General features: G+C 38.1%; 1 long non-coding RNA gene across 2 annotated transcripts; it reads right to left on the reverse strand.

The window, feature by feature from the left end:
- Positions 1–3,705: 3,705 nt before the first annotated feature.
- On the reverse strand, positions 3,706–8,063 carry LOC140005326 (uncharacterized). Of its 2 annotated transcripts, XR_011813144.1 has the most exons (3): positions 7,709–8,063; positions 5,381–5,459; positions 3,706–4,045 (listed from the first exon to the last, which is right to left on the reverse strand). It is a non-coding gene; the product is annotated as an uncharacterized lncRNA (long non-coding RNA). The 2 variants fall into 2 exon arrangements; XR_011813143.1 differs by lacking the exon at positions 7,709–8,063 and having other exon boundaries at positions 5,381–5,903.
- Positions 8,064–21,714: the final 13,651 nt, after the last annotated feature.

Below are 21,714 nucleotides of genomic sequence, written 5' to 3' on the forward strand. Positions count from 1 at the left end.
TGTTCCAAAAGAAAATGAGATGAAAAGTGCATATGTGGAGCTCTTTACAAGTTTCTCTTTTCTCATTGTATTATAATTGAACGACAAATTTTGTTTTAATCTTGCTAGTAATAAAGTTTTGGACAATTATTGTTTTATGTATATTCATGTACATTTCATTCTTTTGCTCATTGGAGATTTCACGATGAATTTTAAGAAATAAGACCAAATTGAGATTTTTTCGACCTCTGGCCTGAAAATTCACAAGTGTCTGCTTTCAAAAATCCTTACGTACACCAGATTGTTGATCCGAGTCATCCAATAAGAGTGCTAAAAAAAAGAGGTCACTCAAAAGACCCAATGAGATACCTTTTCTCCTTCATTTGACCCCAAAATAAAATCAGTCACATTGATTGATAAATCATAAATTGGGGCAATCTTTGCTTGAAAATATCCATTGTGTTTAACCGATTCAATTCACATCTAAGTGAAAGCAAAAATGTGCATTATTCTTGTTTGTTTTGAAAAGTTGGAATGATACTTCGAGCAGTCTTTTCTCTATCTATACAGAGTTTATCATTTGCTCTCCCGTTTGAGCCTTTAAAAGAATAATTTCGTTTCAAATAAGCGCCTTGATGATCACTACCCTACATGGAAAATTTTCAAATATCAAAAGGGAGTGGATTTTCAATGAGCATTGCGTTACTCTGATTGTCATGAGGTGTAAGAATGATACTTTGGCCATCGTTTCTACGACCTAAACACCATTTATCCCTTGCATCCTCATTTGAGCCAAAAAATTGGTGGTTCTTTTCGAGTGCACATATGATCGCACCCCACATTGGGGAAGGAGATTAGGGAATTTTGAAACAGGAAAAAGAAAAAGGAGAAAGGGAACCACAAATTGGGAAATTTTGATTCTACTTGGGTTTCAATTTTGAAAAGAAAAGAAAAGAGGAAAAAGTACAAGTTCTGTCCGGTGGATCACTTATGTTTCATAGATATGAATGAGCAAGAGTTTTCCTCAGTCAATTAATTCAGATACATGCCAGAAATTTCCCATTAATGAAAGTTTTCTTTCAGAGTTATTGTAAGGAACGGAATAAAAGTCAAGCCTTATTCTTTTCCAATCAAACATTCTATCCCTAGTTGTCCCTTTTGAGCCATCAAAATAAATTATTTCGTTTGGCAACCCCTGAGAATCGCAAACCCCACACTGGGGGCAAGTTTGAGTTGAAAAAGGAAAAATTTCAAGAAGTGAAAAAGTGATAATGCCGCAAAATCAAAAGAAAAGAGAAAAGAGAACCTCAGTTCAAAAATAAACTGGGGCAAATTTTATGAAAGTTCAAAAAAATGGCAAAAGGCCGAAAAATCAAAAGAAGAAAGAAAATGAAAGAGAAAAAGCCTCAATTGAGCATAAATTCTGGGGCAAGTCTTGATTTAACCCTAAAATAGGGTTGGTACAACAATGCGATCTCAGATTACTTAAAACCACTCTTGCAATCTGCCCTCAAGCCTTAACTTTTCTAAGCACCCCACCTGACCCCATTACAAAAGCCGAAAGTCCTGACTTCTGTTCTTTACAATGGCCCTGTCAAGAAAATTTCTGATGCCAGAAAATTTTAGCTGTATTTCTGAATTGCTTGGGTATGGGGTTGACGCTATTCACCATGTGAAAACCCACCAAGTTGAGGGAAAGAAAAGGGGCAAAAAGCAAAGCAAGAAAATGCAGAAAAATTCGACGCTGAAGTCCCTATTGAGTGATCAAACAAAGTTCAGAATCTTTGAGTTCAAAATAGGGGCAATTTTGGGAAAATGCGATCTTCGGTGCTATGTCCTTGAAAGTTTTATTCTTTAGCTATCGTTTTCAAGCCACATTACAAGCTAACAAAGTCCATCGTTGACTTATTCCTTCATGACAATCCAAAGTGAGTATTATGCTCATAAGAAATCCATCAATCATTTGTGATCATAAGGGTATAACCAGTTTTCGCATGTTTAACTATTGTTCCTACCCATTTGTTGCAGACTTAAAGCTTATACGTTGACTAAGTTTTCTTAAGAAATAAGGGTGACAAACTCTTTGCTTTCACTAAGATGTGATATTGAATGGGTTAGATACGATTTGGGCGCAAGAATGAGACAGATTCTGACCTCCCATTTCCTTAGCCATTTAAAAAATAAAGTCACTTGATTGGTCCTGAAAGATGAACCAACAAGGAATGGTGACCCATTACCCAAAGCATTGATGCTAAAGTGGGGAAGAAATCTTTGGTAATTTGGCGTTATTTTGAGAAATTCATCATGAAATGTGCTATATGAGTTTAAGCAAGACATTCAATTTTCTTCACATGATATGTTAGGAAAAGCAATTGCTTACTTTGTTCAAATAAATGGAGAGTCATTCAAAACAAATTTTTTGCAATTAAATAGGCCCACATTGGGGCAAATTTTCATGAGAGAGATTTTGCAAAATAGCCCACACTGGGGCAAAATTTTTGAAATACATTTGAGGATGTCAAATTAATCACGCTGTTCTTTCCAAATAAGAAATTTGAATGCATGTCATACTTTGATGAACCCCCGTGCAGGTATTCATAGTTGAAATCAACGAAAGAGCATCTAGTGATGTGGACGGCCGATGCCGAAGAAAGAGAAGAAAAAAGGGAAAAGGGCCCTACACTTGGGGCAAATTATTTTTGAAAAGATTCTCTCAAAAAAAAAATCAATCAAAAAATCAAATCAAGTTCATCACGGCAGGCTCGGATTTGATCCCACTGTCCGATTGTCAAAGCATTTATTTTCATTGCTACTGGAGCTGGGTTTGTCCCGCCAGTGAGCATTTCATGATCATAGCCACTGGAGCTGAGGTTTGTCCCGCCAGTGATCCTTTCATTTTCATCGCCACTAGCCGTTGGGTTTGTCCCACTAGTGAGCCCCTCATTTGCATTCGCCACTAGCCGTGGGTTAGTCCCACTAGTGAGCATTTTCCTTTTCGTTAGCCACTAGCCGTGGGTCAGTCCCACTAGTGAGCATTTTCATTTTCTCAACCACTAGCCGTGGGTTAGTCCCACTAGTGAGCATTTTCCTTTTCGTCAGCCACTAGCCGTGGGTTAGTCCCACTAGTGAGCATTTTCATTTTCGTCAGCCACTAGCCGTGGGTCAGTCCCACTAGTGAGCATTTTCACTTTCTCAGCCACTAGCCGTGGGTTAGTCCCACTAGTGAGCATTTTCATTTTCGTTAGCCACTAGCCGTGGGTTAGTCCCACTAGTGAGCATTTCATTTTCTCAGCCACTAGCCGTGGGTCAGTCCCACTAGTGAACATTTCATTTTCTCAGCCACTAGCCATGGGTTAGTCCCACTAGTGAGCACTTCCTTTTATTCTGCCGCTAGCCGTGGGTTAGTCCCACTAGTGAGCATTTTCATTTTCTCAGCCACTAGCCGTGGGTTAGTCCCACTAGTGAGCATTTCATTTACCCCGCCGCTAGCCGTAGGTCAGTCCCACTAGCGTGCGTCCCATGATTTTAAATTTCTGTCTGGGTCTATCCCATATTAAATTTCTGTCTGGGTCTATCCCATTTAAATTTCTGTCCGGGTCTATCCCATGGGTCTATCCCATTTACATTTCTGTCCGGGTCTATTGTGGCGACCCCACTTCCCCCTAAGGCGAACCAGAGGGTTGGCGGGCCGTCTGCCCAGCTCTCGCCAGGACTCACACAAGCAACTAGCAAAAGTCCTTCCGAAGTATAACCTAATCTATTACAACATCGTTTCCCTCCAAATAGGCCGGTTTCTAGAATCACATTAACTTCAGAGATAACAGTGCCTTAAGATAGCCAACGTCGATTCTTAAAATACCTTCCCGATTACAACCCTAGAAACAAAACATATAATTCAAATACATCCTTATAAGCCAAGTACCAAATTTCATACAAGCCACATACAAATTCAAGGGTTACACTTTTCCAGCTTCAAGTGGTAACCCGAAACAAAAGCTACATTGTTTAATTCAAACTACATGCTTAAAGTACAAGTAGATCTCAAGTCTTCCTCAGTTGTCAGAACCTGTAAAAGAAAACCACAACGTGGGATGAGCTACACAGCCCAGTGAGGTTCCAAGACGCTCTAACAGTTCAAATAGGTCAAGTAAGTTGTGCATATCATATGCATGATTCGAGATTACACAATGGCATGTTACCATGAGGTGATAATCATTACACGGATAATTGCTACTTTGAAAACACATGTAGAACTAGTACTTTTGGAATGAATGGCCATATAAACATATTTTCATAAATTTTCAGTCAAACAAATAGTGGCTCGTCCGACTAGAAGAACATTACAAGGATTGCTTCATCTCAGAGGTTAATGCTCATGAGGAGTCTTACCCGAGAATGCCAACTAGGAGAGCAATAACATTATAATAGCAAAGCAACCACAAAAGGATACGGTGTTCCAGTGAAAATTTGTCGGTCATCTGCACCTTATAACTCCTGGATCCCCACGGTTGACTGGCCATCACCTTATCCCTCCAGTGGTAATATTCGAGTATACCGAAACGGTTGTCCAGGGTTCCAACCTACCCAACCGAGCCCAGTCCTGGCTCGAGTAGGTCAGTAACCGAGGCGGGGCCCAAGTTCAGCTCATAGCTTACAACATGCACAGGTAACAAAGTAATTCGACAAAAGTAAAATTCATCATTTGAATAGGTCGAGAGAGGTAAAGTACACACTCGCCTAACAATGATGGACAACTTCATATGAGCATATAATTTATGATAATCAAGAAATCAGTAACCACATATATTAGAAAACGGTAAGTAAACACGGTAAACGATAAACGATAAACGGTAAACGGTAAACGGTAAACGGTAAACGGTGGTAATTACGGTTAATTGGTAGACATATGTCATTTTAATAGGCCGCCATTGGCCGTTTTGCACTTTTACCACGTAAGAGTCGAGGAGATTCACCCCAACGACGCAACCACATTTAGATTCACAGATTCATTAGTTATGGTAGTTGATTCACGAGTCACCCAACGACGCAACCACATTTAGATTCACAGATTCATTAGAAAATATTTCACACACTTCACCACTCGAACGGCTAGTGTGATAAAGTACACACTGCGCACTTCGATGGATCGGAACTCATTTTCCAAATTGTCACATAACGAGTTACAAGAGCACTTTAACCGAATAAGCATAAAATAAGCAGGCTAAGCACATATTGAGTTTACAAGATTATTTGATAGGGTTAATCATTTAACCAATTCATGTCGATATGCAATGCATATATATATTTCTTAAATAGGCACGAGTATGGTAAATACTTAACGATCATGAAATGAGCATGTCCTAGACTTACTCAATTACGTATTCCTATATGGAACACTCACCTAGTCAAACAAGGGCAATAGGTTCAATTTGAAGTTCAAGCGTCCTCTGTCGGATCCTCTTAAAGGTCCTCGCGTGCGCCTGAACGAATAATAATAGTCTATCATTTACAATTCCTACTATTGTTGAAAATCGTGTCATAGTACAAATTTAGGAAAAATCTCGTGAACAAGTCTTAATTATCCTAAATCTAAATTCTCAAGCGGGGTTTCAAGGTACAAGAGAAATTAAGTCTACATCATGAAATTCAAGGATAAGACATTTGAATATTATCGAAGGAATAAGGAGTACTTGAAAAACTCCATTTCCTTGGAATACGGAAAATTTCAGTTTTGATGCAATACTTTGAAAAATCGTAGCTCACCTTTTACATGTCAAAGATTGGAAAACTTGCTACCGTTGGAAACTTCCTTCAAAATGCTAAAAGTTCCTAGAATACACTTTTTCATGATTCTAAATGGAAGATAGTCAAAATGGGCTCAAAGTTACTGTTTTGGTTCATAAGGCAGATTTAAGTTAGTTTTTGGCCAACTTTGAAAATTCGGAAAAATTCACTTGTTTGGAAATAGCTTTTGAAATTTGCAACTCTATTAGTGTTGTAATTCAAGAGTATAACAAAAAAAACGGAATGAGGAACGGAGTTTTGAGCACCAAGATACGGTAGCTCAAAGTTACTAAAATTTTCTTGTTAAACAAGGGTTTTCCAAAATCAAGTCTCGAACTTTGGTAATTTATTTGACCCATGAAACGGCCTCAGAATAACACCATAATTAGCAGTATAATACTACCATATAAGGGTTGTCCCTCTACCAAATTTTGTAGAAAAATATGCACGGAAAGTTGGTGAACTAATTCACCAAAGTTTCAAAGTTTCCAAGGCAATTTGCCTTGTGAGCTTCGTTTTGCCGTTTTCAAAACGTTCAACCCAAAGGTTACCTCAACCATGGTCCATTTACATAGAAAAGGTTTAAGGGTCATCCCAGAACAACATTTGTGGTGATTAACACCAAGAGATTTAATTTGCAAGTCTACACCGAGCCTTGCGTCAAATCTGTCTAAAAATCAGGGTTTTCAAGGACAGAGCAGGTTTCCTATTTTGATCATAGATCACTCAAATTAACTCAGAATTGAGCATGGTTGGTGGCGTTGGAAAATAAATTTGTAGGGCTATACTTTCACAGAAGAAGTCATTTTGAAATTCGGCATACAACTAGCTCGAATTCGAGCCACAAGTTGCAGCCTCAGCATTTCGTTCTTGTAAAACAGAGAAACAGAGTATTCAACTTTAAATGGTTGATTCGGCTCACACACATGGAACCAGAACATACATTTTATACCGTTGGAAAGGCTGGGATGTCTAGTTTCAAATGCCGCTGACGGTACTTAATTTCGACATCGGAGCACAAATTTATAGCCGAAATACGAAAACTGGTCAAAGTATTACTGAAATAGTTCCAGATTTACTAGCTTTGCGAAATCATTTTATTTGACCAACCAAAACTCAATATTTTTCAATGAAACTTTGTACACCACATATTTAACATATAAACATAATATACAAGTCATGAAACTCTCAAAATTCTACAAAAAGAGGTGCGATTAACACAGGGCAAAACTGGACATTTTTAAACTATGCATCTCTTGGAGCCTAGACTAGCTAGGTATCATTAATCTATCTATTTAAACACTAAACTAGCATTATAATTATCATTAACCACAAAATCAACAACAACCCAAGATTGGGAGTTCATAGAGCCCACCATCAAAATTTTCCAACCATCATTTACCAAAGAAAAATTCCAGAACAATTGCAAAATTTCAGTTTCACTCCCTTGGCTTTCACAAAAATTTCCAGCAGCTAATTGGTCATAAACCCAACTTTTCCTTCGGTTAATTCATGGTATTAGGTGCTCAGAATTAACATGCAAATACTTAATTAGCTAATCAACATTTCTTGTTCAAAAATTAGATTCGGACAACAGTAACATTAATCCAAAAAAATTCCAGAAATTCCGTTTGCTACCTTCGGATGAACTTGCATGCGGACAGATTGCATTTTATTCTTATTTCTTCTTGCTTAACCGAATCAAGGAGCTGCATGTAAAGCTTAAACATCTTGTTCTTAGTTAGTTAATTATATTTATAAGCTGAGATTACTACAAGAAACAAGATTAGCGCTGCAATTCTGTTTTAGTTCTCGGCAAAACCCGTTGCCGACGCAATTCAGATTTTCTTTTCTTCTTAAACTCATCATCCGAGCCTAACTTCACATGCATGCTTATAATCAGCATTCTCTACCTAATATCAGCTAATCTGAGACCGAAAATTACCTCAGCTGGAGGCTCAACTCACACGACAAGCTGCTGCAAATTTTCTCCCTTTCTCTCGGCTCGCACACGGACTGGATGGTTGCAGCTGCTCTTGGTTGGGTGCAGTGGGTCACGGTTGGTGGAGGTGAATTGCAGCTGGTTAAAGTGAAGGTGGAGAGTGCAGCAGCAGCTCACGCACGGTCTCTCTCCTTTCACTCTAGCTTACGGCAGAATTGAAGATGGAAGCTTACTCTCTCGGACAGCACCAATTTTCTGATCGCATGACTTCCTTTCTTTTCTCTCTTCGATATTCACAAGGTGAAGAATGGAGTGGGTTGTTGTTGTGAGTTGAGGTGCGGTTGTGGAGAGATAGAGTGTTTGAGAGGATGGTTTGCTGAAATGGAGAAGTTGCGTGGTTGAGAGGAGCAAAGAAAATGACATCCGGCAGAGAATGGGATTGGGTGATCTAAAGGTTGGCCAATGGAGCTTCGGTGGTTGCATGGTAAATCCGAGATGGTTGAGGGCCAATTTGGTCTATTCACAAATCATTCGAATTTCCACTTAAACTCTCATTCATAAACTAACTCCGAGATTTTACTCCAAATAAAATTCGATAGCCTACTAGTGTACTAATCTCGCGAAAAAAAATTCAATTATCGAGATTTAACGTCCTAAGTATACTTGGTGTACTTGTAACGATTTTGTCTAAAATTTATCGATTGCACCTTAATACTAAGGTTCCTATTAACATTTAACATTCTTGCTTTATTAATTAAACTAATAAAATCAAGGGTGACCTTAATATATAACTCTAACATTCTTAATATTCATTTATCTTAACAGAAAACCAAGTGGTTTAATATTGTTGCTCCATAATATTATTTATCGCATAAAAAAAATTGTTTAAGAAGGTAAAGATAGTTTTCTATTGGTTTCTAACTAACATGGAAAATCAACATTTAATCTTTGTACATGTTAGGCATCTACATGCTTCAAAACGAGTGTTTTTCCATGTTTATTTTATTATTTATTTTCATAACAATAATTCTAACTAGTACTAATATTTAATGGGGTAGGTGATACAAATTCCAAGGTATTACTAGTTTATTTGTTAACGTAAAGAAATAATTAAACATGTATTTTAATAAATAAAAGAAAGTGGATCATGTGTGAAATTTTAATTTAAGGAATAAAATTTTCAAGCTCTCACTCGAAATTCTTGCAGTTATCTTAGGTAAATCAGGATATTTCTAAATTCTCAATTTTTATATAACGATTCAATTAGGCTTTTAATTTAACCACTTATTCGTTATATGTAATTTTTCGAATCGATTATTAACTGCAGTCGCGTATTTACTATTTTCACTTAACGAGCCTACAAAAATTAAATTTCGAAACGAAACGCTTTAAAAATATAACTAAGCTATGGATATATTTAATTAAACCTAAAAATGTTAGAAAATAATAATCGGAGAGATCGGGTGAGTAAATACTTATTTGAGCCAGCAAAATAAATGAAGTAAGCAAAATTTTCGGGTTCTTACATCTATCCCGTTTAAATTTCTGTCCGGGTCTATCCCGTGGGTCTATCCCATTTAAATTTCTGTCAGAGTCTATCCCGTGGGTCTATCCTATTTACATTTCTGTCCGGGTCTATCCCATTTAAATTTCTGTTCGGGTCTATCCCGTGGGTCTATCCCATTTACATTTCTGTCCGGGTCTATCCCATTTAAATTTCTGTCCTGGTCTATCCCGTGGGTCTATCCCATTTACATTTCTGTTTGGGTCTATCCCATTTAAATTTCTGTCTGGGTCTATCCCATTAAAATTTCTGTCCGGGTCTATCCCGTGGGTCTATCCCATTTAAATTTCTGTTCGGGTCAGTCCCGTTTAAATTTCTGTTCGGGTCAGTCCCGTTTAAATTCCTGTTCGGGTCAGTCCCGTTTTAAATTTCTATTCGAGTCAGTCCCGCTTAAATTTTCTGTTTAATTTTCTTGTCTGGGTCAGTCCCATTTCACAGTTTGATAAAGGAGTCAGTCCCCGTTTCTAAAGTGTCCATTTGTACGAGACATTTTCACCGCCAAATAACACCGGTAAGTATTTGGTGTCTATTTCTTTGTCTCAAGTTTTTCCAAAACTCAGACAAAGAGGGGCAAACTGTAGACACCAAATTTTTAAGGAATTTTGTTTACTATTATTTCTATTATTTCTATTTTGATTAATTTCATTTTATTTTTATTTTTGTTTTTCATTTTATCATTTAATTAAACTTTAATCATTTAGTTTTTAATTTAATTTGTTTCGATGTTAGGATTTTACTTTATCTTATTTTATTTTATTTTTTGCACATAAGCCTATTTTTGGGAGGATGAGATCTTAGCCTTTGATCTTAGGTTTAGTTTTTCTTTGGAGTGCCTTAAAAGATGAAAGAGCCGCAAACAAGGGGAGGCTAGGAGGGGTGGACGAAGGAAAAAAATGAAAGAAAAGAGCCTGGTGGGAGGCCTAAGGAAAGGAGAAAAAGGATAGCCGACAAAGTGAAAAAAGGGAGAGAAGGTTTCGGTTGGGCTTATGGGTAAAGAAAACAGCACAAGAACAGAGAGGAGAAAGGCTTCAGCGAAAAAAAAAACTTGAGGAAATCAGAGAAAAAACAGGGAAGGAAGCTTAGGGCCGAGAGAGAGAGATCTGGGTGAAGTTGTTGGGACTTGAGGACGGCTGAGAAAAAATCAATCAAGAGGAGGGGTGCCGGAAGCTAGAAAATTGGGAAGCGTATGATGGAAAAGAAAAAGAGTGACGGGGGTTCGAGAAAAAGGTTTTTGTTCGGCAGAGGAGAAGGAGAGAACTGAGAGAGCTCTCGGATGTGAAGGAAAATTGGAAGGGCTTCAATAAACAAAATCAGGAAGAAAAAGGAAATGGGAACAGCGGCTAAGGCAGCTGAAAGGGAGAAGGCCGGGAGGTTTAGTTGAAAGAAACCTGGGGGAGAAAGGGAACAGCCGAGAGCTTTAGGAGTGACAGCCGAAATCTGAAACAAGAAAAGAAACCTACGAAGAGAAATAGGGAGAGAGGTTGACAGCTAGAATCTGGGGTTGAGGTTTTGGAAAAGGGAAAACCGACAGAAAAAAAAGGGGGCCGAAAAAGAAAGAGAGCCGCGGATGCGGCGAACGGCAAGAAAAACAGAGGCGGCTTCGTCAAGGTCGAAGGAAAAACAGAGGGAAAAAAAGGCAACGGGCAAATCTGGCCTTTGGAGGGGGTGAACTTCGGGGTCAGACGAGAGAGAGCAAGAGTAGGGAAGATCTGGAAAAATAGAAAAAAAACAAAAACGAAAGTGGAAAAGAGAAAATCAGGAGCGGCGGAACAAGGGGAGCCAAGGAAAAACAGAGAGGGCCGCAACTGCGGTCAAAAACAGGGGAAAAAACAGTCGGCTGAACTCGAATCTCGCCTCCTCGTCATCGTCATCGACCTCCTCCTCCGTCGCAACCTCTGCAGCGATTGCTAAGAAGTAGCCTCCAACTGATGAACTGTTGATTCTCGTTCCAAGTCAGCCATTGCAGCGCCAAGAACCAGAGCTGCCACCACCGCTGGAACCCCCGTCTTCGTTATCGGCGAAAGTTTGCCAAGCAGAGCACTGTAAGCTGCCTTTGTTCTTTAAGATTTCCGTTTTCTTTTTCAAGTTTTGATACAGATTCCCCGTGGTTTTGCTTTAGTGCAATTTTTCCTGTTAAATTGTCTGAATTTGTCGAACATACATGTATTGATTAGATTTAATTTTCTTGGGTTGCTGATAAAGTTTTGGACTGATTTCCTTGGTTTTTGACAAATTTCTGGGTTAGTCATGCTTCAATTTGAGCAGAAATCTGGTAGGATTTTGATGCCTACAACCTGTTTGATGAAATGCCCAACTAAGTGTTCTAATTAAAGGATAATTAGTCTGCATTTTTGCGTGTGAAGAAATTGAATAAGTTAGCAAGTTCATTTTTTTTGCCTTTGAGAAAATTCTGATGAATCGATGTTTTGCATCTTCTTGTTTTCTTGCCTGGATACTCTGTGTTGGGATTACTAGTGATAGACAATTATGCTTGAGTTATGATAAAGTTGAGGACTTGGAATTCATATGAGTTGGGTGGACTGATCACGATGTACTCATTTCCATTGCTGTGCATGGTCACCATTTTCGGCTTGCAGCCGGAAAATTACAGAATGTGGTTTTGATGTTGGCATGCTCTTTTGTCTGACTTCTGGGTTTAAATTTAGAGGTTGCATGTTGCAAAGTAAAGGTATAGGTAGTAGCTTTGTTTGTTCAAGATTAAGCTAGATTTGATTGTGTTTGTGAGTTGGGTTTGTGAATTGCTAAGTTGCAGAAGCTTTTGTCTAAATGAGAAAGAAACCTGTTCTTCTTAAGTTTGTTTGGGTTTTCCAAAAGAATTGCAATTTAATCCCTCAATTTCTGTCTAATTTCATTGTGGCTCAAAATCTGGAAAAACCAAACTAATTTTGTCCTCTTAAGCTTAATCCTCTGTTTGCATATTTTATGTGATTTTCTGGATAGATTAATGCTGGGGTTTGATGCATAATCAGAGTTTAGCAAGTTTAGTTGGGTTTATTTTGGTGGACTTTATTAAATGAAATTAGACTTGGTTTGGACCTTTCGGTTGGGCTAGGAAGGCTTTGGCCCAAACAAATAATAAAGTGGCCCAATGATCTGATCCATTAAGAAACCAGAATTCGAATTTGCATATCAGCCCCCGTACTTTTCTTTAATTTCACTAGGGCCTTACAAACTTTCAATGCTGTCAATTGGGTCCCTAAATTAATGGCAAATAGGTCCCTGAACTTTATTTTTCTTTAATTTTGACTTCCAAACTTTGTTAATTTGTGCAATCAAGTCCTTTCTTCTTTTGACTTCTTGAATATGAGTTGCTTACATGACTCAATTGATTCAATTTCAAGTTTACCATTTTATTTTTTATGATTATTTGTTAAATAGAGTGATGCCTTGACTCGTTTATTATTTTGGAGGGCAAATAAGTAATTTCAATTCATTGGGACCCAATTGCAAGGGAGGTAACCTCTATCTCCTTGATTTTCATTTCTCCTATGTGTTCGAACGTGCTAAGTGAGAATTGCATGTCTACTTGCTTCTCTTGCCTTTCTACTTGCTTCTCTTGCCTTTCTTTAATTTCTTTTATTTATGTCATTTACTTTTGCTTTTTATTTAAAGTTATTCTTTATGGGGTATGTGTACACCTCTTGGCTTGTAATAGTTAGGGATTTAATTATTTTATTCCTTTTCCCCCTTTTAGATTGTAGTAGAGTCTCCCTAATGTAATAGATAGGGCTTGGAGGAGCATTCCATGAAGACCTATCGAAGTCATGTGCCTAGCTAGCAAATGTAATAGTTAGGGTTTTAATTGTCTTATGTGTCTTGCATGCTTAGTTACTGCGTGTTAATTTGCTTTGTTAGGGCCTTGCATCTAGTCGAGCAGGCTAAATGTTACGTGCTATGTGTTTATGAGTGTTTGGCATGTCTACTCGCTTTCCATAGCACTGAATGAATGTGATGGATGAATATACGTTTCCGCTAGTCCAACGCTAGTCGGAATTCATAGACTGGGCTAGTCCAACGCTAGACCCTTAGGGATTTCCCCTCGTTAGTACAGGTTTGCATGTTCATTACATGTCATGCATTCTTTTTAGTTTTATCATTTTGCATGCCCCTCGAACCCCTTTTCCCTCCATTTTAGGATTTTTGCATTTCATGTTAGTTATAGGGTTCATTTGCTTGAGAGTCCCCTTAAATATGGGATATAGACGAGTGTGGCTTTTTCTAAGCCTTAGCACGCTTGTATTCCCTCTATAAAAGGGCAAATTGAGTCACGATTTAGGTCTCCCCGTACCCAATATGCATGAATTCCCTAGGCTCATGCATTTTTAAATCCACTCTACCATTTTATATCCTCATCACACTTTCATTTTTCCTCCCATTTTGCACACGTGCACCTTTATGTTTCTTCACTTGCACACGAACACTTTTATCATCACTTGCACACATGCACTTCATATTATCATTTCACATACAGTACCTTGCCCACTCACGTGCACATTTTCATTTACATATTTATTGTCTTTTATTACCTTTTTTCAAACTCATATCCTCACATTGCATACATGCATTCCATTCATTTGCATCCCACTCGCATTATTCGTGACTTCTTCAAAGGATCGTTATTGGGCTTCACAATTAATGTGATTGGCACCACTCAACCTTGAAAGAGAAATTTCCCCCAATACCCCTAGGTCTAGGGTTTGCATTCATGTAATAAATTCTTTGGTTAAAACAAGAAAATCTTTGATTAAATCATGCAACTAGCCTTGGCTAGGTCAAAGGGGTGCCTTGGATTTTATCCTTGCCTTCCCCTTTGTCAAATGTGACTCCCGAACCTTTTTCTTTGGTTTACGTGGACTAGGAGTCGTTTAAAAGGGGTTTCTTACTATTTTTTCCTATTTTTTCTTTAAAAATTCATTTTTTTTGGTGACTTGGTACACCTTAACTCATTACCAAGTGGCGACTCCAATTTTTATTTCAAACCCTTTTTAAACTATAATTTTGGGTCAAATCGTCGCATTCTCAACCCCCCATTTAGACCCATTTTTTCTTTTAAATCACAATTCATTTTCCAATTACAAAAAATACATTTTTAAACCATTCATTTATTTATCAAAAAATGGGGCGCGACAACTTGGTACACCTTAACTCAATACTAAGTGGTGACTCCTATTCTTTATTAAAAAACCCTTTTTTAAACTATATTTTGGGCCAAAAATCGCCATACTTTTAAGTCCCATTTAGACCCATTTGCTTTATTTATTTTCTAACAAATCAAAAACACATTTTTCAAATCAAAATCAATCAAAAATTCATTTTATAAACTCATGATTTTTCATTTTAAAAATGGGGCGTGACAGTTTGGCGATTCCATTGGGGACTTAGAGAGTCCGAGCATTTGATTTAGTCAAACATTTTCGTTTTCTAACCTTCTTACATATCACATTTGGAGGTTTTAGATTGCATTTTTTCCTTTTTAGTGTTTCTTGCATTTCACACGTTCAATTGCCTCGATATCCATGTATGTGAATAATGTGTTTATTTTCTTTCATTCACTTATGTTTGTATATCGCGCTTGCATCATGGGGAGGAGAGTAGCTACCCTAGAACCTTCACCCGCATTTGATGGTATTATAATCCCTCCCCTCAAAAGAAAGCACCTCATACGTGCATGCATTACTTTTTACCCTATTTTTCTTTTTCGTGGGCATTCCCCACATCTCCCGTAGGATTAGGATCGATTTTCTTAGGTCGGCGAATGGTGTGCTCTGCACCCATAGCAATGCCTAAGGGATTACTCAAGCCACCGACCAGAGGGCCTGGGATTGATGACCCTTTGCTTTTTGGTCTGAAGGCTTGGAAGCCTAAAGCCTTATCGAGTCTAGATGCATTAGTAAGACAAATCTCATACATCCATATTATTTGAAATACCTGAAGATAGAGTCAATCTTACCCAACTAGGAACACTAGGCACGAGGGGAGGGATTCCACCTTTATTTCCTTATTTTTCTTTTTGCTTTTTATATCATTTAATTGCCATAACGTGTTATGTGTTGAATTAACATTTTCGTTTTCTTGTCTTTTGCATTCACAAATGTTAGAAAGAAGAGTTCTGGCATGATACTCTTCTAAAACCTACCCTCTTAAGTAGGTTGTTACACGTTTAAATTCCAATGTATTGCATTCAGAGGTTAATAAGTGCACATCATTTTAGCCCCACCCTAGCATACAAAGGGTACCTTAGGCCATGTTTCATTTCAAATTACATATTTAAATTGCTTTAATAACTTGGCATCATGCGTAGACCCTAGAGGGAATGCCGAATAGGGAATCCCATGTTAGGAATAAACCACCTTATGTCTCGGATGTGTAATCGAATGAGACTGGCACGTTTATATGTGACAGCCCCACCTTACCCTAGGGTGAACCAAAGGGTTCGGCGGACCGCTAGCCCAGCTCTCGCGGGGACTCAGTCATACCTCAATCAATTCCAAAATAAAACCACAAGAATTCGTATAACCATAATCCAAAACTTAAAGCAAAACTCATATACATTGCTATCTCAAAAGGGAGTATAAACAACGAATATATAAAGGTTCTCAATTCTTCGTACATCCAGCCCATGCCAAAAGGTAGGGCGAGAACCATTACAAAATCAGAAACTAGTCTAGGCTAGTCTAAATCGAGCTCTCGTCCTTACTCACCTTCCCCTGTTAAGGAAAACAAAACTAAAGGGATGAGTTAAAAGTTCAGTGAGGTTCTGAATACATAATCAAACAACAAGTTCAATGCATTAACCATAAATAGCAAGTAATGCAAGAAACATGACAATATAAAGCAATAATAACATTCATTAAAAGGATACGTGCTCACAAGGAGCCATTCAGTCATTCATTCATTCATTCTCCTTTCATTCCCCTTATTCCTCCATTCATTTAAAAATGCATTTTGATAAGTAAAACCCTTCATTTACATTGACATTCGTTCATTCATTTCATTTCACCCCCTCCTGGACATTGGCCAGGCTCCACCAGACTACAAGGTAATACTCGAGTATACCAAACGTTCACCCTGGGTCACTAAATCGCCTGACCGAGTCCGCTTCTAGCTGGAGTCGATCAGTAACGAAAGGTAGGGCGCAATTCAGTCAAGAGGCTTACATTCATGCACAACTATCATTTAATCACTTAAACATTGAAAATTTCACATTTCATTTAGGTCGAGTGCGATAAAGTACACACTTGCCTAGCAAAATTCATTTGTAACAAACATTTATCATTTAATCAAATATCCACAACAAATCATATAGTTCATGGAAACATAACAAACAATGAACACTCACCTATTATGGTGAAATAACGTTCAGAATATCTTTCTGGGTAATACTCTCAATCACTGATGACCCCTAAGGTTAATTAAGAGAAAATATTACAGTTCCTCCAGCAAAAGTTAGGTGAATCGAAAACAATTCAAATACTACTCGTACAAAATATAAATATGATTTTGGAAGTGAAAAGAGTACATTTAAACCAAAGGACATGAGTAAAATATTTAAAAAACCTATGCTCGCTCGTAAAACTTTGAAATATCCATTTGAGTCGAAGAAATGAAGAAAACATATTTCCATTAGCCGTAAATTTCATTTTTCCAAGTATACAAGTTTCAGCTAGATTCAAACTTATATACCTTGATAAAAGAAGACGCAAATATCCTATATGGTTCATATGGTATTCGCTCTCAAATCGTTATCTAATCATTGAGTATAAATTTGGGCAGCATGCCCTTTGTATTTGCCTATTTTTCAGCCATTTATGACTTCATTATTTTTCTCAATCAATCCCAAAGTTGTACACAATATAAATTCATCACAACAGCCGTTCAATAGGCTCAAAGTCATTCAAGTACAAGATTTAGTTAGGAAAATGACCGGAAATGAGCTTTAAGCCAAGAAACCAAAAAGGCAGATTCACTGCTACGTAGCGTATGGGACATAACTGAAACTACGCTTATTGGATTGAAGTACAACCTATACCATTTCGAAGCTAAGACAGAGAGATATAACTTTTATGAAGACTACTTAGTCCAGTTCTCACCCTAACTAGGTCAAATTTACCAAAACAACTCCAGATTTTCCAGTTCGAAATTCACTGTGAAATTCAACTAGCAGTCCTGATTCATTCACTCATATCTCAGCACACACAACTCCAATTCAGGTAATTTCAAAGCCATTTGAAAGCTAAGATACAAGGCTATAATTCTTAAGAAGAGATTGACAACCAATTCGGTAATATTCCTGGTCAAACTTACCACTTACAGAGGCTGATTATCATTTTTGACAGAAACAGGGCAGCAGGGGCAATTTTGTCAATTCACAAGATACCCTCCTTGTGAGGGCCCGTAATTTTCTTAATTTCTAGGTTTTAATTTCTTTTAATTATACGTTTTTCCACCTTTTCTTTATTCGAAAAATTGTGCAAATAAATTTTATGGGTAAATATAGCTTTTAAATGATTTTTCTAGTATCGGTTAGTTTTTGAGAAATTACGAGCGTATATCGGATGTGGGACCCGCTAGTGCGGAAAGTTCGGAAAATTTCGGCCAACTAGATTAAGTTTTGGATACTGGAATTATTTTATCGGGTGTTAAGAGATAATTAGAGGAAGCTATTTGGATTGATGTGAGAGGGAACAAAGTGATAGACTTGCATTAAAAAGGTGACAAGTGTCACCATAAGATTTAGTCTTGCCATTTGACCACAATTCATAACTTTACCTTTACCAAATAAATATAAAAAATTGGCCAAAATATCCTCTTATTTCCTCCTCTCTTGGCCAACTTTCTTCAAGTAAAAAGGAAAGAAAACTCTCCACAATTTTGGTCTCCAATCTTGCTCAATCTCTCAAATCAACCGATTAATCTTTCAATTGCTCCATAAAACTCCTCCACTTAGTGATTTTGAGGTGATTGGTGAAGTTATTTGGAAGGTTAAGGTGACCCATAGCTCTCTCTCTCTTGTTTTAAAGGTAAGTCATGAAGAACCACCCTCCTCCCTCTAATGATGCTTAATTGATGCTTAGTGGTGGTATAAGGTGCCACTTTATGGATTATAATGTGATTTTTGGTTGAATTGGTGACCTTTATTATTTTTGGGGATTTTTCTGTTTTAATATGAACATGATTATGTGGTCATGTATGATGATTGGATATGATTTCTAATGACTATAGGAGGTGGAAAAAGTGGACAATTGCAATCAATTTCTGTTTTGGAAGAAATCTGGAAAATTAGGGTTCCTTGGTTCTTCATTCTGTCCGAAATTTTAGATCCTAGATAGAGGCCGAATTCGCCTTACCTCAAAACATGAAAGTTGTAGGGAATGACATTTCAAAGGTGCCTAAAAAATTTCAGGTCAATCGGAGTAGTGTAGAATGAGATAAGTCGAAATTACAATTGCTGTTCTGGTTTTACCCGAAATTGGGATTTGCTTCTGTAATTGGTTGTTTTGGTCTGGATTGCTTCCGAATGAGTTGTTGAGGCCTTCTGATGAAATTTAGCCCTATTTCTTAGCTTTCAAAAGGTTTTAGAATTTCTGGATTTGGACTTGTAGAGCTTGAGTTATGATATTTCCGCTAGAATGCGTTTTGGTGAATCGGTTTTACGTTTTGATGAAGTATTTTGCATTTTTGACCTGTTTCCACTCAAAACTGGGTTGAGTGACCTTCTGTGATGTTGTTACCCTGTCTTTTAGCTTCGAAATGGTGGGTCTTACACCTTCATCCGATAATCATAGGGCATTTGGCGCCATTACCGCAAAAAGAAGTCAAAAACTGTTTTTCAGGGCCAAAGCTAATTGCATTTCTGAATTTTCTGGTTTTCTCTAATGATTGTATATGCTTATGGAACCCTATTGGGGTCATATTTGGCATTGGTTTATGACTCGTTATCGAGTCTCCTTGTACTTGTTTGCATGTTTTAGGGCTTGTTTTCATTCCGGTCATTTCCTAGCTAACTTTTGTACTTGTACTACTTTGAGCCTAGTGAACGGCTTTTGGAAGTGAGATGACTTTTGTGTGAGATGTTGGGACTGATTTGAGAAAATAATGAAACCATGATGGCTGGAAAATAGGTAAACACAAGGGATATGCTGCCGAAATTTTACTTGAAGGCTAGTTGGATTTACTTGTGATTTGAGCGAAGAGCTTTTGGGTTGTTTGCGCCTGGTCTTCATGTTATCTTTTCGTTTCCAAGAAAATCATGCTTTTGCACCCTTGCATTAGTATTTTTTTTTTGGCAAGGCGTACGATGTGTAGTCGAGCCTCATTTGTGCATTCCGTTTACTCGATTTTGGATATGAAACCTTCAATTGGTTTATTTTGATTATTTTAGGGTTTCTTGGCGATTAAAGCCAATCTGAAGTGAAACTTTTGAAGTTGAGCCTGTGAGTGTACCACTCCCCTCCATTGCTGTTTAACTTGATTTCTGCTCTGCAATCTGTTTATTTGTTTGAGACGAGGGTGTACTTTATCACACTCGTTCTCTTGTCTGTTGATATGCCAATTTACTATGCAAAATTTGAATCTGTTATCTGTGTCTGCATCTGTTCGGATTTCTATGACCTATGAGCTCAGTCCTGTGGCTAAGTTATTCGAGTCGGGCCGGCAAGGGCCTGGACGATTAGGTAACGAACCACGATAGTCTGTTCGGGGATTTTGGGTATTGAGACCCTTGATTCCGGGTATACTCGAGTATTACCATTTTGTTCGTTTGAGGTGAGCGGGCCCGGTAAAGGGGTGTTTGGTGGACGGAATTCGGTGTTAAGAGGGGTCTACGGACGCGTTGGTTCTATATACGTTGACGGAGAGTCAACCGGTTTGGATCAAGTACTGCGCTGGAAATTTGGCTCCTGAGAGCCACCCGTATCCTTCTGATTTGAATCATTGGTTCCTTTGCTTTACATCTGACATGTGTATCTGATTTGTTAAATGTGAAATGCCATGATTTTAATGCTATCTGTTTGGTACCTCATTGAGCGCAAGCTCACCCCTTTCTGTTCCTTTTGTTTTCCTTACAGGAAAATAAACCTTTTTGGTCTGGATTTGACAAATGGCTGCCAAATTGAGCTAGTTGAACATATCTTTTGTATAGCTCATGTATTAAAACCCTAAGTGTACTTTTGGGGCGTTTTCTCTTTTGATTTGGCAAACCGTGTATATGTATTAACTTTTGAAAGCTTTTGTATGTCATTTTGATTGGTAAACGCTAAAGTTCAGATGTGAATGTTTGTTAGCTATTTCGGTTGGGTTCTGACGGGTCGGTTACTATTCATGGCCGACTTCGGATTTCATTTTTTTTATTTTGGGTTATTTTACCATTTTGACTTGTTTACGCTCGTTTGTAAGTTCCGGATCGCTATAGATAGCTCTAATCTGTTCCGTTAGTCCTGGCGAGAGCTGGGTAGGCGGTCCGTCGAACCCTTTGGTTCGCCTCAGGGTAAGGTGGGGCTGTCACAGGTGGTATCAGAGCCACTTCGCGTGGTCTCTGCGCGGAGTGAGCTTGGGCCAGTGGTGTTATGGTCTTGATTTTGTAAATATGTCTAAGTGCTCGTTTGAGCATAAGTTATGAACCGGGCATGTTATAAGTGTAAAAATTGTTTTCATGAAATTTGAGGAAATTAGATATGTATGTCGGGTAGGAATCTTTAATATGGATGATTTACTCTTGGGACCGGCCGGCTCGAGTTGTGAATTATCTTAGATGGGATTCTTGTGCCCGGATACGGAAGAGATGTGAGCCTAGGTTAAAAAGGACTTGGGCGAACTAGAAATGTAATTCTATGGAACTACGCGTGGTCTATTCGGGTATTGTTAAGCATGATCACTCTTGATTAAGATATAAACGGTGTTGTTTTCGTAGATTAAGGACAGAGCCCTAGAGAGAAAAGATTTTCGTTAGTGATTGTTGTACTTGTGACCTAGTGTGTCTATAATACTTTTGGATAACCCCGCTGCTTTCATGGATTTGTATCTAATTGACTGCTATTGTGTGGCTTGCTTGATATAGTTATGTTATATAGGTATACTTTTGATCTGTACGTACCTTTTGCTACTTGCTTTTGCCTACCTATGTTTAATATTATATTCCCGTTTCGACCCTAGATTTATTAGACCAATGGAAGGCACTCGTAGTGGACGGGGCCGTGGGCGTGGAAATAGGCAACGTACGCCTGAAAGGGGTACTGGGAAAACCTCATCTGGACCAAACCCTGAACCTAGGGTTGACCCCAATGTCCAAATAGCTGCTGACATGTAGCAAATGACTGATTTGCTAGCCCAAGTGGTGCACCAACAAGGTCAAAACCCTAACCACAACCCTGGGAATCCTGATAATCACATAGAGGGCGAGGATAGAGCCCTTGAGAGATTTCAGAAG

The sequence above is a fragment of the Coffea arabica genome, chromosome 4c, assembly GCF_036785885.1.
Source record: "Coffea arabica cultivar ET-39 chromosome 4c, Coffea Arabica ET-39 HiFi, whole genome shotgun sequence".
In the NCBI taxonomy this organism is placed as follows: domain Eukaryota; kingdom Viridiplantae; phylum Streptophyta; class Magnoliopsida; order Gentianales; family Rubiaceae; genus Coffea; species Coffea arabica.